The 13730-nt window shown below is 45.2% G+C and overlaps 13 non-coding genes across 13 annotated transcripts; all 13 read right to left on the bottom strand.

Annotated features, from left to right (window-relative positions):
* Window positions 1-564: 564 nt before the first annotated feature.
* LOC147670576 (U5 spliceosomal RNA) lies at window positions 565-679 on the bottom strand. The gene has a single exon (XR_015303679.1). It is a non-coding gene; the product is annotated as a U5 spliceosomal RNA (small nuclear RNA).
* An 899-nt stretch (window positions 680-1578) lies between these two features.
* LOC147670575 (U5 spliceosomal RNA) lies at window positions 1579-1693 on the bottom strand. Its single transcript, XR_015303678.1, has one exon. It is a non-coding gene; the product is annotated as a U5 spliceosomal RNA (small nuclear RNA).
* An 898-nt stretch (window positions 1694-2591) lies between these two features.
* LOC147670574 (U5 spliceosomal RNA) lies at window positions 2592-2706 on the bottom strand. Its single transcript, XR_015303677.1, has one exon. It is a non-coding gene; the product is annotated as a U5 spliceosomal RNA (small nuclear RNA).
* Window positions 2707-3604: 898 nt separating this feature from the next.
* On the bottom strand, window positions 3605-3719 carry LOC147670573 (U5 spliceosomal RNA). Its single transcript, XR_015303676.1, has one exon. It is a non-coding gene; the product is annotated as a U5 spliceosomal RNA (small nuclear RNA).
* An 898-nt stretch (window positions 3720-4617) lies between these two features.
* On the bottom strand, window positions 4618-4732 carry LOC147670572 (U5 spliceosomal RNA). The gene has a single exon (XR_015303675.1). It is a non-coding gene; the product is annotated as a U5 spliceosomal RNA (small nuclear RNA).
* Window positions 4733-5631: 899 nt separating this feature from the next.
* Window positions 5632-5746, bottom strand: LOC147670571 (U5 spliceosomal RNA). The gene has a single exon (XR_015303674.1). It is a non-coding gene; the product is annotated as a U5 spliceosomal RNA (small nuclear RNA).
* An 898-nt stretch (window positions 5747-6644) lies between these two features.
* LOC147670570 (U5 spliceosomal RNA) lies at window positions 6645-6759 on the bottom strand. The gene has a single exon (XR_015303673.1). It is a non-coding gene; the product is annotated as a U5 spliceosomal RNA (small nuclear RNA).
* An 899-nt stretch (window positions 6760-7658) lies between these two features.
* Window positions 7659-7773, bottom strand: LOC147670569 (U5 spliceosomal RNA). Its single transcript, XR_015303672.1, has one exon. It is a non-coding gene; the product is annotated as a U5 spliceosomal RNA (small nuclear RNA).
* An 898-nt stretch (window positions 7774-8671) lies between these two features.
* LOC147670568 (U5 spliceosomal RNA) lies at window positions 8672-8786 on the bottom strand. The gene has a single exon (XR_015303670.1). It is a non-coding gene; the product is annotated as a U5 spliceosomal RNA (small nuclear RNA).
* Window positions 8787-9685: 899 nt separating this feature from the next.
* On the bottom strand, window positions 9686-9800 carry LOC147670567 (U5 spliceosomal RNA). Its single transcript, XR_015303669.1, has one exon. It is a non-coding gene; the product is annotated as a U5 spliceosomal RNA (small nuclear RNA).
* Window positions 9801-10698: 898 nt separating this feature from the next.
* LOC147670566 (U5 spliceosomal RNA) lies at window positions 10699-10813 on the bottom strand. Its single transcript, XR_015303668.1, has one exon. It is a non-coding gene; the product is annotated as a U5 spliceosomal RNA (small nuclear RNA).
* Window positions 10814-11712: 899 nt separating this feature from the next.
* Window positions 11713-11827, bottom strand: LOC147670565 (U5 spliceosomal RNA). The gene has a single exon (XR_015303667.1). It is a non-coding gene; the product is annotated as a U5 spliceosomal RNA (small nuclear RNA).
* An 899-nt stretch (window positions 11828-12726) lies between these two features.
* LOC147670564 (U5 spliceosomal RNA) lies at window positions 12727-12841 on the bottom strand. Its single transcript, XR_015303666.1, has one exon. It is a non-coding gene; the product is annotated as a U5 spliceosomal RNA (small nuclear RNA).
* Window positions 12842-13730: the final 889 nt, after the last annotated feature.

The raw sequence follows: 13730 nt of genomic DNA, 5'->3' as shown, positions 1-13730 counted from the left end.
TTTCCCCACCATCCCTCCAATCGATAGGCTGTGAGCCACCACTGTTCTATGCAAATAGCCATGCACTTTAAGTCCCTTTTTCACACGTATTTTCATTAAAGCTGAATATATAAGTATAGATCTGTCTAGGCTGGAGGCACTTGAAACAAGACTAACGAGCCCCTTCAAGTGTACCTGAGAGGAATCTGACTCAGGATTGGCCACCTTCTAAGGGCACCTCTAACGGGCACAAATATCGTGCAAGCCCTATGAAAAGCGCAGCATGAGTCTTGGTGCCACCTTTTAAAAGGAGAGTGACGTCTGGCCTCTGGCAGCAGGAATGTTGAGAAAAGAGAAAATATACTGCCTGCTATCGTGCAGTTTCAAGATAGTCAAGGAAAAGCAATCTCATGCACTGCCCAAGCTCTGTCCCATGATGCACCTCTCCTACACTCTGTCTATGCAAATGAGCAAGCAGAGAGATCAGGAATAAAACACCAAGCTCATGTTCCCTTATAACAGTAGCAGACAACTCCTGAAATATTCCCCAACTTCTAATGCTTTTCTTTTAAACAAATGATAAACAGCCTCACCTGTGGTAAGGCTTAAAAAAATTGAATAAACTCGTAAATGTTCCTCTCCACGGAAATCTTTAGTAAAAGGCGAAAGATTTTTTCGTTTTGAAGAGAAACCAGAGTAAGTTAGAATATGGCTCTCTGGGGGTTAGAGGCACCAGATCAAAGACCCTATCATTGCGAGGGTGAGGACCTGAGAGGTATTTGCAGCCTCTAAAAAAGAGGGCAAGAACTAGGCCGGTGAGGGAAACAGGATCAAACTTCAGAGTCTCTGCTCAAAGCACAGAAAAGCAAAAAGGTGGGCAGTTCCAAGTGTCTGCCTGGGAATATGCAAATTCTTTTTGTACACACCTCAGCTCATTAGGAGGTGTCGGGGCTGCTGGGCAAGGGGAACGGGAAGCGTGAATCAGGCTTTCACTGAAGTGGCACTGTAGGACTTTCGTCCCCAACGATTTTACGCTTTCCCCACCATCCCTCCAATCGATAGGCTGTGAGCCACCACTGTTCTATGCAAATAGCCATGCACTTTAAGTCCCTTTTTCACACGTATTTTCATTAAAGCTGAATATATAAGTATAGATCTGTCTAGGCTGGAGGCACATGAAACAAGACAAACGAGCCCCTTCAAGTGTACCTGAGAGGAATCTGACTCAGGATTGGCCACCCTCTAAGGGCACCTCTAACGGGCACAAATAACGGGCAAGCCCTATGAAAAGCGCAGCATGAGTCTTGGTGCCACCTTTTAAAAGGAGAGTGACGTCTGGCCTCTGGCAGCAGGAATGTTGAGAAAAGAGAAAATATACTGCCTGCTATCGTGCAGTTTCAAGATAGTCAAGGAAAAGCAATCTCATGCACTGCCCAAGCTCTGTCCCATGATGCACCTCTCCTACACTCTGTCTATGCAAATGAGCAAGCAGAGAGATCAGGAATAAAACACCAAGCTCATGTTCCCTTATAACAGTAGCAGACAACTCCTGAAATATTCCCCAACTTCTAATGCTTTTCTTTTAAACAAATGATAAACAGCCTCACCTGTGGTAAGGCTTAAAAAAATTGAATAAACTCGTAAATGTTCCTCTCCACGGAAATCTTTAGTAAAAGGCGAAAGATTTTTTCGTTTTGAAGAGAAACCAGAGTAAGTTAGAATATGGCTCTCTGGGGGTTAGAGGCACCAGATCAAAGACCCTATCATTGCGAGGGTGAGGACCTGAGAGGTATTTGCAGCCTCTAAAAAAGAGGGCAAGAACTAGGCCGGTGAGGGAAACAGGATCAAACTTCAGAGTCTCTGCTCAAAGCACAGAAAAGCAAAAAGGTGGGCAGTTCCAAGTGTCTGCCTGGGAATATGCAAATTCTTTTTGTACACACCTCAGCTCATTAGGAGGTGTCGGGGCTGCTGGGCAAGGGGAACGGGAAGCGTGAATCAGGCTTTCACTGAAGTGGCACTGTAGGACTTTCGTCCCCAACGATTTTACGCTTTCCCCACCATCCCTCCAATCGATAGGCTGTGAGCCACCACTGTTCTATGCAAATAGCCATGCACTTTAAGTCCCTTTTTCACACGTATTTTCATTAAAGCTGAATATATAAGTATAGATCTGTCTAGGCTGGAGGCACTTGAAACAAGACTAACGAGCCCCTTCAAGTGTACCTGAGAGGAATCTGACTCAGGATTGGCCACCTTCTAAGGGCACCTCTAACGGGCACAAATATCGTGCAAGCCCTATGAAAAGCGCAGCATGAGTCTTGGTGCCACCTTTTAAAAGGAGAGTGACGTCTGGCCTCTGGCAGCAGGAATGTTGAGAAAAGAGAAAATATACTGCCTGCTATCGTGCAGTTTCAAGATAGTCAAGGAAAAGCAATCTCATGCACTGCCCAAGCTCTGTCCCATGATGCACCTCTCCTACACTCTGTCTATGCAAATGAGCAAGCAGAGAGATCAGGAATAAAACACCAAGCTCATGTTCCCTTATAACAGTAGCAGACAACTCCTAAATATTCCCCAACTTCTAATGCTTTTCTTTTAAACAAATGATAAACAGCCTCACCTGTGGTAAGGCTTAAAAAAATTGAATAAACTCGTAAATGTTCCTCTCCACGGAAATCTTTAGTAAAAGGCGAAAGATTTTTTCGTTTTGAAGAGAAACCAGAGTAAGTTAGAATATGGCTCTCTGGGGGTTAGAGGCACCAGATCAAAGACCCTATCATTGCGAGGGTGAGGACCTGAGAGGTATTTGCAGCCTCTAAAAAAGAGGGCAAGAACTAGGCCGGTGAGGGAAACAGGATCAAACTTCAGAGTCTCTGCTCAAAGCACAGAAAAGCAAAAAGGTGGGCAGTTCCAAGTGTCTGCCTGGGAATATGCAAATTCTTTTTGTACACACCTCAGCTCATTAGGAGGTGTCGGGGCTGCTGGGCAAGGGGAACGGGAAGCGTGAATCAGGCTTTCACTGAAGTGGCACTGTAGGACTTTCGTCCCCAACGATTTTACGCTTTCCCCACCATCCCTCCAATCGATAGGCTGTGAGCCACCACTGTTCTATGCAAATAGCCATGCACTTTAAGTCCCTTTTTCACACGTATTTTCATTAAAGCTGAATATATAAGTATAGATCTGTCTAGGCTGGAGGCACATGAAACAAGACAAACGAGCCCCTTCAAGTGTACCTGAGAGGAATCTGACTCAGGATTGGCCACCCTCTAAGGGCACCTCTAACGGGCACAAATAACGGGCAAGCCCTATGAAAAGCGCAGCATGACTCTTGGTGCCACCTTTTAAAAGGAGAGTGACGTCTGGCCTCTGGCAGCAGGAATGTTGAGAAAAGAGAAAATACACTGCCTGCTATCGTGCAGTTTCAAGATAGTCAAGGAAAAGCAATCTCATGCACTGCCCAAGCTCTTTCCCATGATGCACCTCTCCTACACTCTGTCTATGCAAATGAGCAAGCAGAGAGATCAGGAATAAAACACCAAGCTCATGTTCCCTTATAACAGTAGCAGACAACTCCTAAATGTTCCCCAACTTCTAATGCTTTTCTTTTAAACAAATGATAAACAGCCTCACCTGTGGTAAGGCTTAAAAAAATTGAATAAACTCGTAAATGTTCCTCTCCACGGAAATCTTTAGTAAAAGGCGAAAGATTTTTTCGTTTTGAAGAGAAACCAGAGTAAGTTAGAATATGGCTCTCTGGGGGTTAGAGGCACCAGATCAAAGACCCTATCATTGCGAGGGTGAGGACCTGAGAGGTATTTGCAGCCTCTAAAAAAGAGGGCAAGAACTAGGCCGGTGAGGGAAACAGGATCAAACTTCAGAGTCTCTGCTCAAAGCACAGAAAAGCAAAAAGGTGGGCAGTTCCAAGTGTCTGCCTGGGAATATGCAAATTCTTTTTGTACACACCTCAGCTCATTAGGAGGTGTTGGGGCTGCTGGGCAAGGGGAACGGGAAGCGTGAATCAGGCTTTCACTGAAGTGGCACTGTAGGACTTTCGTCCCCAACGATTTTACGCTTTCCCCACCATCCCTCCAATCGATAGGCTGTGAGCCACCACTGTTCTATGCAAATAGCCATGCACTTTAAGTCCCTTTTTCACACGTATTTTCATTAAAGCTGAATATATAAGTATAGATCTGTCTAGGCTGGAGGCACATGAAACAAGACAAACGAGCCCCTTCAAGTGTACCTGAGAGGAATCTGACTCAGGATTGGCCACCCTCTAAGGGCACCTCTAACGGGCACAAATAACGGGCAAGCCCTATGAAAAGCGCAGCATGACTCTTGGTGCCACCTTTTAAAAGGAGAGTGACGTCTGGCCTCTGGCAGCAGGAATGTTGAGAAAAGAGAAAATACACTGCCTGCTATCGTGCAGTTTCAAGATAGTCAAGGAAAAGCAATCTCATGCACTGCCCAAGCTCTTTCCCATGATGCACCTCTCCTACACTCTGTCTATGCAAATGAGCAAGCAGAGAGATCAGGAATAAAACACCAAGCTCATGTTCCCTTATAACAGTAGCAGACAACTCCTAAATGTTCCCCAACTTCAAATGCTTTTCTTTTAAACAAATGATAAACAGCCTCACCTGTGGTAAGGCTTAAAAAAATTGAATAAACTCGTAAATGTTCCTCTCCACGGAAATCTTTAGTAAAAGGCGAAAGATTTTTTCGTTTTGAAGAGAAACCAGAGTAAGTTAGAATATGGCTCTCTGGGGGTTAGAGGCACCAGATCAAAGACCCTATCATTGCGAGGGTGAGGACCTGAGAGGTATTTGCAGCCTCTAAAAAAGAGGGCAAGAACTAGGCCGGTGAGGGAAACAGGATCAAACTTCAGAGTCTCTGCTCAAAGCACAGAAAAGCAAAAAGGTGGGCAGTTCCAAGTGTCTGCCTGGGAATATGCAAATTCTTTTTGTACACACCTCAGCTCATTAGGAGGTGTCGGGGCTGCTGGGCAAGGGGAACGGGAAGCGTGAATCAGGCTTTCACTGAAGTGGCACTGTAGGACTTTCGTCCCCAACGATTTTACGCTTTCCCCACCATCCCTCCAATCGATAGGCTGTGAGCCACCACTGTTCTATGCAAATAGCCATGCACTTTAAGTCCCTTTTTCACACGTATTTTCATTAAAGCTGAATATATAAGTATAGATCTGTCTAGGCTGGAGGCACTTGAAACAAGACTAACGAGCCCCTTCAAGTGTACCTGAGAGGAATCTGACTCAGGATTGGCCACCTTCTAAGGGCACCTCTAACGGGCACAAATATCGTGCAAGCCCTATGAAAAGCGCAGCATGAGTCTTGGTGCCACCTTTTAAAAGGAGAGTGACGTCTGGCCTCTGGCAGCAGGAATGTTGAGAAAAGAGAAAATATACTGCCTGCTATCGTGCAGTTTCAAGATAGTCAAGGAAAAGCAATCTCATGCACTGCCCAAGCTCTGTCCCATGATGCACCTCTCCTACACTCTGTCTATGCAAATGAGCAAGCAGAGAGATCAGGAATAAAACACCAAGCTCATGTTCCCTTATAACAGTAGCAGACAACTCCTGAAATATTCCCCAACTTCTAATGCTTTTCTTTTAAACAAATGATAAACAGCCTCACCTGTGGTAAGGCTTAAAAAAATTGAATAAACTCGTAAATGTTCCTCTCCACGGAAATCTTTAGTAAAAGGCGAAAGATTTTTTCGTTTTGAAGAGAAACCAGAGTAAGTTAGAATATGGCTCTCTGGGGGTTAGAGGCACCAGATCAAAGACCCTATCATTGCGAGGGTGAGGACCTGAGAGGTATTTGCAGCCTCTAAAAAAGAGGGCAAGAACTAGGCCGGTGAGGGAAACAGGATCAAACTTCAGAGTCTCTGCTCAAAGCACAGAAAAGCAAAAAGGTGGGCAGTTCCAAGTGTCTGCCTGGGAATATGCAAATTCTTTTTGTACACACCTCAGCTCATTAGGAGGTGTCGGGGCTGCTGGGCAAGGGGAACGGGAAGCGTGAATCAGGCTTTCACTGAAGTGGCACTGTAGGACTTTCGTCCCCAACGATTTTACGCTTTCCCCACCATCCCTCCAATCGATAGGCTGTGAGCCACCACTGTTCTATGCAAATAGCCATGCACTTTAAGTCCCTTTTTCACACGTATTTTCATTAAAGCTGAATATATAAGTATAGATCTGTCTAGGCTGGAGGCACTTGAAACAAGACTAACGAGCCCCTTCAAGTGTACCTGAGAGGAATCTGACTCAGGATTGGCCACCTTCTAAGGGCACCTCTAACGGGCACAAATATCGTGCAAGCCCTATGAAAAGCGCAGCATGAGTCTTGGTGCCACCTTTTAAAAGGAGAGTGACGTCTGGCCTCTGGCAGCAGGAATGTTGAGAAAAGAGAAAATATACTGCCTGCTATCGTGCAGTTTCAAGATAGTCAAGGAAAAGCAATCTCATGCACTGCCCAAGCTCTGTCCCATGATGCACCTCTCCTACACTCTGTCTATGCAAATGAGCAAGCAGAGAGATCAGGAATAAAACACCAAGCTCATGTTCCCTTATAACAGTAGCAGACAACTCCTAAATATTCCCCAACTTCTAATGCTTTTCTTTTAAACAAATGATAAACAGCCTCACCTGTGGTAAGGCTTAAAAAAATTGAATAAACTCGTAAATGTTCCTCTCCACGGAAATCTTTAGTAAAAGGCGAAAGATTTTTTCGTTTTGAAGAGAAACCAGAGTAAGTTAGAATATGGCTCTCTGGGGGTTAGAGGCACCAGATCAAAGACCCTATCATTGCGAGGGTGAGGACCTGAGAGGTATTTGCAGCCTCTAAAAAAGAGGGCAAGAACTAGGCCGGTGAGGGAAACAGGATCAAACTTCAGAGTCTCTGCTCAAAGCACAGAAAAGCAAAAAGGTGGGCAGTTCCAAGTGTCTGCCTGGGAATATGCAAATTCTTTTTGTACACACCTCAGCTCATTAGGAGGTGTCGGGGCTGCTGGGCAAGGGGAACGGGAAGCGTGAATCAGGCTTTCACTGAAGTGGCACTGTAGGACTTTCGTCCCCAACGATTTTACGCTTTCCCCACCATCCCTCCAATCGATAGGCTGTGAGCCACCACTGTTCTATGCAAATAGCCATGCACTTTAAGTCCCTTTTTCACACGTATTTTCATTAAAGCTGAATATATAAGTATAGATCTGTCTAGGCTGGAGGCACTTGAAACAAGACTAACGAGCCCCTTCAAGTGTACCTGAGAGGAATCTGACTCAGGATTGGCCACCTTCTAAGGGCACCTCTAACGGGCACAAATATCGTGCAAGCCCTATGAAAAGCGCAGCATGAGTCTTGGTGCCACCTTTTAAAAGGAGAGTGACGTCTGGCCTCTGGCAGCAGGAATGTTGAGAAAAGAGAAAATATACTGCCTGCTATCGTGCAGTTTCAAGATAGTCAAGGAAAAGCAATCTCATGCACTGCCCAAGCTCTGTCCCATGATGCACCTCTCCTACACTCTGTCTATGCAAATGAGCAAGCAGAGAGATCAGGAATAAAACACCAAGCTCATGTTCCCTTATAACAGTAGCAGACAACTCCTGAAATATTCCCCAACTTCTAATGCTTTTCTTTTAAACAAATGATAAACAGCCTCACCTGTGGTAAGGCTTAAAAAAATTGAATAAACTCGTAAATGTTCCTCTCCACGGAAATCTTTAGTAAAAGGCGAAAGATTTTTTCGTTTTGAAGAGAAACCAGAGTAAGTTAGAATATGGCTCTCTGGGGGTTAGAGGCACCAGATCAAAGACCCTATCATTGCGAGGGTGAGGACCTGAGAGGTATTTGCAGCCTCTAAAAAAGAGGGCAAGAACTAGGCCGGTGAGGGAAACAGGATCAAACTTCAGAGTCTCTGCTCAAAGCACAGAAAAGCAAAAAGGTGGGCAGTTCCAAGTGTCTGCCTGGGAATATGCAAATTCTTTTTGTACACACCTCAGCTCATTAGGAGGTGTCGGGGCTGCTGGGCAAGGGGAACGGGAAGCGTGAATCAGGCTTTCACTGAAGTGGCACTGTAGGACTTTCGTCCCCAACGATTTTACGCTTTCCCCACCATCCCTCCAATCGATAGGCTGTGAGCCACCACTGTTCTATGCAAATAGCCATGCACTTTAAGTCCCTTTTTCACACGTATTTTCATTAAAGCTGAATATATAAGTATAGATCTGTCTAGGCTGGAGGCACTTGAAACAAGACTAACGAGCCCCTTCAAGTGTACCTGAGAGGAATCTGACTCAGGATTGGCCACCTTCTAAGGGCACCTCTAACGGGCACAAATATCGTGCAAGCCCTATGAAAAGCGCAGCATGAGTCTTGGTGCCACCTTTTAAAAGGAGAGTGACGTCTGGCCTCTGGCAGCAGGAATGTTGAGAAAAGAGAAAATATACTGCCTGCTATCGTGCAGTTTCAAGATAGTCAAGGAAAAGCAATCTCATGCACTGCCCAAGCTCTGTCCCATGATGCACCTCTCCTACACTCTGTCTATGCAAATGAGCAAGCAGAGAGATCAGGAATAAAACACCAAGCTCATGTTCCCTTATAACAGTAGCAGACAACTCCTAAATATTCCCCAACTTCTAATGCTTTTCTTTTAAACAAATGATAAACAGCCTCACCTGTGGTAAGGCTTAAAAAAATTGAATAAACTCGTAAATGTTCCTCTCCACGGAAATCTTTAGTAAAAGGCGAAAGATTTTTTCGTTTTGAAGAGAAACCAGAGTAAGTTAGAATATGGCTCTCTGGGGGTTAGAGGCACCAGATCAAAGACCCTATCATTGCGAGGGTGAGGACCTGAGAGGTATTTGCAGCCTCTAAAAAAGAGGGCAAGAACTAGGCCGGTGAGGGAAACAGGATCAAACTTCAGAGTCTCTGCTCAAAGCACAGAAAAGCAAAAAGGTGGGCAGTTCCAAGTGTCTGCCTGGGAATATGCAAATTCTTTTTGTACACACCTCAGCTCATTAGGAGGTGTCGGGGCTGCTGGGCAAGGGGAACGGGAAGCGTGAATCAGGCTTTCACTGAAGTGGCACTGTAGGACTTTCGTCCCCAACGATTTTACGCTTTCCCCACCATCCCTCCAATCGATAGGCTGTGAGCCACCACTGTTCTATGCAAATAGCCATGCACTTTAAGTCCCTTTTTCACACGTATTTTCATTAAAGCTGAATATATAAGTATAGATCTGTCTAGGCTGGAGGCACTTGAAACAAGACTAACGAGCCCCTTCAAGTGTACCTGAGAGGAATCTGACTCAGGATTGGCCACCTTCTAAGGGCACCTCTAACGGGCACAAATATCGTGCAAGCCCTATGAAAAGCGCAGCATGAGTCTTGGTGCCACCTTTTAAAAGGAGAGTGACGTCTGGCCTCTGGCAGCAGGAATGTTGAGAAAAGAGAAAATATACTGCCTGCTATCGTGCAGTTTCAAGATAGTCAAGGAAAAGCAATCTCATGCACTGCCCAAGCTCTGTCCCATGATGCACCTCTCCTACACTCTGTCTATGCAAATGAGCAAGCAGAGAGATCAGGAATAAAACACCAAGCTCATGTTCCCTTATAACAGTAGCAGACAACTCCTGAAATATTCCCCAACTTCTAATGCTTTTCTTTTAAACAAATGATAAACAGCCTCACCTGTGGTAAGGCTTAAAAAAATTGAATAAACTCGTAAATGTTCCTCTCCACGGAAATCTTTAGTAAAAGGCGAAAGATTTTTTCGTTTTGAAGAGAAACCAGAGTAAGTTAGAATATGGCTCTCTGGGGGTTAGAGGCACCAGATCAAAGACCCTATCATTGCGAGGGTGAGGACCTGAGAGGTATTTGCAGCCTCTAAAAAAGAGGGCAAGAACTAGGCCGGTGAGGGAAACAGGATCAAACTTCAGAGTCTCTGCTCAAAGCACAGAAAAGCAAAAAGGTGGGCAGTTCCAAGTGTCTGCCTGGGAATATGCAAATTCTTTTTGTACACACCTCAGCTCATTAGGAGGTGTCGGGGCTGCTGGGCAAGGGGAACGGGAAGCGTGAATCAGGCTTTCACTGAAGTGGCACTGTAGGACTTTCGTCCCCAACGATTTTACGCTTTCCCCACCATCCCTCCAATCGATAGGCTGTGAGCCACCACTGTTCTATGCAAATAGCCATGCACTTTAAGTCCCTTTTTCACACGTATTTTCATTAAAGCTGAATATATAAGTATAGATCTGTCTAGGCTGGAGGCACATGAAACAAGACAAACGAGCCCCTTCAAGTGTACCTGAGAGGAATCTGACTCAGGATTGGCCACCCTCTAAGGGCACCTCTAACGGGCACAAATAACGGGCAAGCCCTATGAAAAGCGCAGCATGACTCTTGGTGCCACCTTTTAAAAGGAGAGTGACGTCTGGCCTCTGGCAGCAGGAATGTTGAGAAAAGAGAAAATACACTGCCTGCTATCGTGCAGTTTCAAGATAGTCAAGGAAAAGCAATCTCATGCACTGCCCAAGCTCTTTCCCATGATGCACCTCTCCTACACTCTGTCTATGCAAATGAGCAAGCAGAGAGATCAGGAATAAAACACCAAGCTCATGTTCCCTTATAACAGTAGCAGACAACTCCTAAATGTTCCCCAACTTCTAATGCTTTTCTTTTAAACAAATGATAAACAGCCTCACCTGTGGTAAGGCTTAAAAAAATTGAATAAACTCGTAAATGTTCCTCTCCACGGAAATCTTTAGTAAAAGGCGAAAGATTTTTTCGTTTTGAAGAGAAACCAGAGTAAGTTAGAATATGGCTCTCTGGGGGTTAGAGGCACCAGATCAAAGACCCTATCATTGCGAGGGTGAGGACCTGAGAGGTATTTGCAGCCTCTAAAAAAGAGGGCAAGAACTAGGCCGGTGAGGGAAACAGGATCAAACTTCAGAGTCTCTGCTCAAAGCACAGAAAAGCAAAAAGGTGGGCAGTTCCAAGTGTCTGCCTGGGAATATGCAAATTCTTTTTGTACACACCTCAGCTCATTAGGAGGTGTCGGGGCTGCTGGGCAAGGGGAACGGGAAGCGTGAATCAGGCTTTCACTGAAGTGGCACTGTAGGACTTTCGTCCCCAACGATTTTACGCTTTCCCCACCATCCCTCCAATCGATAGGCTGTGAGCCACCACTGTTCTATGCAAATAGCCATGCACTTTAAGTCCCTTTTTCACACGTATTTTCATTAAAGCTGAATATATAAGTATAGATCTGTCTAGGCTGGAGGCACTTGAAACAAGACTAACGAGCCCCTTCAAGTGTACCTGAGAGGAATCTGACTCAGGATTGGCCACCTTCTAAGGGCACCTCTAACGGGCACAAATATCGTGCAAGCCCTATGAAAAGCGCAGCATGAGTCTTGGTGCCACCTTTTAAAAGGAGAGTGACGTCTGGCCTCTGGCAGCAGGAATGTTGAGAAAAGAGAAAATATACTGCCTGCTATCGTGCAGTTTCAAGATAGTCAAGGAAAAGCAATCTCATGCACTGCCCAAGCTCTGTCCCATGATGCACCTCTCCTACACTCTGTCTATGCAAATGAGCAAGCAGAGAGATCAGGAATAAAACACCAAGCTCATGTTCCCTTATAACAGTAGCAGACAACTCCTGAAATATTCCCCAACTTCTAATGCTTTTCTTTTAAACAAATGATAAACAGCCTCACCTGTGGTAAGGCTTAAAAAAATTGAATAAACTCGTAAATGTTCCTCTCCACGGAAATCTTTAGTAAAAGGCGAAAGATTTTTTCGTTTTGAAGAGAAACCAGAGTAAGTTAGAATATGGCTCTCTGGGGGTTAGAGGCACCAGATCAAAGACCCTATCATTGCGAGGGTGAGGACCTGAGAGGTATTTGCAGCCTCTAAAAAAGAGGGCAAGAACTAGGCCGGTGAGGGAAACAGGATCAAACTTCAGAGTCTCTGCTCAAAGCACAGAAAAGCAAAAAGGTGGGCAGTTCCAAGTGTCTGCCTGGGAATATGCAAATTCTTTTTGTACACACCTCAGCTCATTAGGAGGTGTCGGGGCTGCTGGGCAAGGGGAACGGGAAGCGTGAATCAGGCTTTCACTGAAGTGGCACTGTAGGACTTTCGTCCCCAACGATTTTACGCTTTCCCCACCATCCCTCCAATCGATAGGCTGTGAGCCACCACTGTTCTATGCAAATAGCCATGCACTTTAAGTCCCTTTTTCACACGTATTTTCATTAAAGCTGAATATATAAGTATAGATCTGTCTAGGCTGGAGGCACTTGAAACAAGACTAACGAGCCCCTTCAAGTGTACCTGAGAGGAATCTGACTCAGGATTGGCCACCTTCTAAGGGCACCTCTAACGGGCACAAATATCGTGCAAGCCCTATGAAAAGCGCAGCATGAGTCTTGGTGCCACCTTTTAAAAGGAGAGTGACGTCTGGCCTCTGGCAGCAGGAATGTTGAGAAAAGAGAAAATATACTGCCTGCTATCGTGCAGTTTCAAGATAGTCAAGGAAAAGCAATCTCATGCACTGCCCAAGCTCTGTCCCATGATGCACCTCTCCTACACTCTGTCTATGCAAATGAGCAAGCAGAGAGATCAGGAATAAAACACCAAGCTCATGTTCCCTTATAACAGTAGCAGACAACTCCTGAAATATTCCCCAACTTCTAATGCTTTTCTTTTAAACAAATGATAAACAGCCTCACCTGTGGTAAGGCTTAAAAAAATTGAATAAACTCGTAAATGTTCCTCTCCACGGAAATCTTTAGTAAAAGGCGAAAGATTTTTTCGTTTTGAAGAGAAACCAGAGTAAGTTAGAATATGGCTCTCTGGGGGTTAGAGGCACCAGATCAAAGACCCTATCATTGCGAGGGTGAGGACCTGAGAGGTATTTGCAGCCTCTAAAAAAGAGGGCAAGAACTAGGCCGGTGAGGGAAACAGGATCAAACTTCAGAGTCTCTGCTCAAAGCACAGAAAAGCAAAAAGGTGGGCAGTTCCAAGTGTCTGCCTGGGAATATGCAAATTCTTTTTGTACACACCTCAGCTCATTAGGAGGTGTCGGGGCTGCTGGGCAAGGGGAACGGGAAGCGTGAATCAGGCTTTCACTGAAGTGGCACTGTAGGACTTTCGTCCCCAACGATTTTACGCTTTCCCCACCATCCCTCCAATCGATAGGCTGTGAGCCACCACTGTTCTATGCAAATAGCCATGCACTTTAAGTCCCTTTTTCACACGTATTTTCATTAAAGCTGAATATATAAGTATAGATCTGTCTAGGCTGGAGGCACATGAAACAAGACAAACGAGCCCCTTCAAGTGTACCTGAGAGGAATCTGACTCAGGATTGGCCACCCTCTAAGGGCACCTCTAACGGGCACAAATAACGGGCAAGCCCTATGAAAAGCGCAGCATGACTCTTGGTGCCACCTTTTAAAAGGAGAGTGACGTCTGGCCTCTGGCAGCAGGAATGTTGAGAAAAGAGAAAATACACTGCCTGCTATCGTGCAGTTTCAAGATAGTCAAGGAAAAGCAATCTCATGCACTGCCCAAGCTCTTTCCCATGATGCACCTCTCCTACACTCTGTCTATGCAAATGAGCAAGCAGAGAGATCAGGAATAAAACACCAAGCTCATGTTCCCTTATAACAGTAGCAGACAACTCCTAAATGTTCCCCAACTTCTAATGCTTTTCTTTTAAACAA

The sequence above is a fragment of the Lissotriton vulgaris genome, unplaced genomic scaffold (assembly GCF_964263255.1).
Source record: "Lissotriton vulgaris unplaced genomic scaffold, aLisVul1.2 SCAFFOLD_7903, whole genome shotgun sequence".
NCBI lineage: Eukaryota > Metazoa > Chordata > Amphibia > Caudata > Salamandridae > Lissotriton > Lissotriton vulgaris.
The sequence above is the reverse complement of the archived record's forward strand: the minus strand, read 5'-3'. Positions and strand labels throughout refer to the sequence as shown.